The 2,997-nt window shown below is 33.4% G+C and overlaps 1 pseudogene; it reads right to left on the reverse strand.

Moving 5' to 3' along the window:
- Window positions 1-1,634: 1,634 nt before the first annotated feature.
- On the reverse strand, window positions 1,635-2,564 carry LOC105745248 (olfactory receptor 4P4-like; annotated as a pseudogene).
- Window positions 2,565-2,997: the final 433 nt, after the last annotated feature.

Here is a 2,997-nt window from a genome sequence, read left to right on the forward strand (position 1 = left end):
CCACTTGAACATTTTAGGCTCCTCATCCTCCTACTAAAGGAATCAACAAATGAGGAGATGTATTGATTGGTACTGATGACTGGGGGAAATATGGTTGTTTCAACACAATGAGAGAAGATGACCAATATCTACAATCCAGGCAATTCTCTAAGGATCTCCTAAAATTACCAATAAAAATAGTAAGAGGTAATGGAAAATAAAGGAACTAAAATGTCAGAATTGAGAACTTAGAAACTCAGGAATTTTAGATAATGTATCAAAAATAAGGAGACTAGATAATGAATGAGAAACAGATGTCAGCCTAAGAACAAAGAGAAAAAGGAGCATAAACTGGAAGATATAAAAAATATAAATGAATCTGAGAATAGTAATAAGAGCTGCAGTAATAATGCTTAATTTCCTTTGATTGTTAGTTTATATATATATATAAACTAATAAAATGCACTTACTTAATATGAGATACTTTCTATTGTTAATTTTAAATCTAATGTTTATGTTATATATACTTAATTTGTGATGGTAATCTGAACTAGAAGAGAAATTAATATTTTAATCAACATTATTTAGAGACATTGTGATGGTTAGGTTAATGTGTGAATTGAGTCAAGTAAGTGTGTCCAGTCATTTGGTCAAGCAAGCACTGGGCTAACTGTAATACAAGGACATTTATGGACTTTAGTCATCAGTGAGTTTACTGATTACATCTACAATCAACCAAGGAGTTTGCCATCTAGAATGAGTGATGTTTTATCCAATCAATTGAATGTCTTAAAAGGGAAGTGATTCCAGCATTTAGAGAAAATTTCCCAGCTTATCTTTGGACAGCCAGTGTCTCCCAGGAACTCATCAAAGACCATCATTGGATTTTAATCAGAGTCCCTGGTTTGCTGTTCGCTGCCTGTCTGCAGAATCTGGATTTGTGTGCCCCCACAGTCATATGAAAGAGTCTTATAAAATCTCACACTATTTACAATTATCTCCTGTTGTTTGTATTTTTTTATAGAACCCTGACTAATACAGTCATATACCAAGGTTTGGGTGAAGATATTTTTTCTCATTTTGGGATATAGGATGAGAATATCTCTATAGAAGTATCTTGATCAGTGAAAGCAGAAAGATTAAGTTTCTCTTTTATTATGATCTTCAAATTCTTTAGAAGAATGTTTATGAATACCGAGTAACCAAGATGCATAAATGTTCCACTCATTTATCTATTAGTCTCAGCTGGAAAATCTACCTTTCTAAGCTCTGTTTTATGATACTGGACCTGGGAGTCTAAAAATGCTGTTTCTTCTCTATCAGATGGTTTCCAGTTAGATATTGCCAAGAGAATTACAAGAGAAGCAGAGAAAACACTTCATTACACTGTTAGAATGAATAGTAAAATAAGGCAAATTTGAGTAGATAAGTGAAGACACTGACGGAAAATTTACCACCAGAAAATACATCAAATATACCTAATCAGAACGAGGTCTTGGTGAGAGTTGAAAATACTGATTTATAACTTGAGCTTGGCTTTGCATACTTTTGAATAAAATTTATCCATCATTCCAGATCTATTTTAGGGCTTGGGGTTAAGCACACACCTATTTAACAAGGCTTACAATGAAATTCAGCAATGGCTTTAAAATAAACTACTTCCCTTTGAAAAAGAAATGATCGTTCCACACTTTCCTCAGGGCATTCTTCATCTCCAAGTTTTTCAGAGTACAAATCAGAGGATTGATCATGAGAGCAATGATGGCATAGAAAAGAGAAAACACTTTATTTTCTGGAAAAGTTATGGTTGGTCTAATGTAAATGAAGAGAATAGATGCAAAGGAAAAACAGCACAATGGTTATGTGTGAACAGCAAGCGGAAAGAGCTTTGCTACAGCTTTTGGCAGGATAAACCCTGATGGTGTATAATATCAAGAAATAAGATACCGTCAAAATCACAAAACTAACAAAAACAATCACACCTGAATTGACAATTATCAAGAGACCAAATTTGTATTTATCAGTGCAGGCCAATTTCAGCAAAGAGTATGCATCACAGAAGAAGTGATCTATCTCATTGCGACCATAGAAGTGTAAGAAGATCTTGGGAAGAAATTGGTTGGCAGAGCATACCAATCCCTCAGGACAATAAGCTATGATGACCACATTACACCTCTGCCTGTTCATGACAGTGTAGTGAAGGGACTGGCAGATGGCCACGTAGCAGTCATAGGCTATCTTTGTGAGAATAAAAATCCTGAGTTTCCAAAGAAATCTGTGGAAAAGAGCTGTGCCATGCAGTTATTATAGGAAATCATTTTCCTTTCTGCCAGTAAGTCAATCATTATAGTTTTGGCATCATGGTGGAATGTGTAGCAAAGGGCAGAGAGTGAGAGATAATTAAGGAAGAAATTCATGGGCTGGTCAATTAGCTGACTGGGTGAGAGAGAAATCATTATGTACAAGTTTCCCACCCAAATAACAATGTAACAAATTAAAAATAATATGAAACATAGTATTTCCATAGACCTGTTTTGAGAAAGTCTCAAGAGAATAAACACAGTGACATTATTCCTACTTTCCATGGTCATTTGAAGTGAAAATGTATAAGAGGTACCTGAAATCGCAGAATACAAATGTTTATATGTTTTTAACATGATTCCAGTTTTATAGAAAATGAAATTCTGATATTTAAAAAAAAGTATTTTTCCTGGATTTTCTCCTGATAATTTCCATAGGTCTTTTAGAACATTATGCTCAATTTTGACAATAAAAATGAATGCATTCAATCAGTGAATAGGAACTTTTAGAAAGGCCATATAGATAAAATAAAACATTTTTTAATTCCAATGAAATATACAACTACATATTTAGAAGGATGTCACTCTGAATCCTTACTCAAAATTTGTTAACAATGTTTGTATATGTCATGCATTGTCTTTGTTTAACCATGCAGAAGCAAAATATTTTGGAGTGGGATAGAAATTAAAATTAAAGATTAATATAATGATACATACT

Source organism: Dasypus novemcinctus, chromosome 10 (genome assembly GCF_030445035.2).
Source record: "Dasypus novemcinctus isolate mDasNov1 chromosome 10, mDasNov1.1.hap2, whole genome shotgun sequence".
Lineage (NCBI taxonomy): Eukaryota > Metazoa > Chordata > Mammalia > Cingulata > Dasypodidae > Dasypus > Dasypus novemcinctus.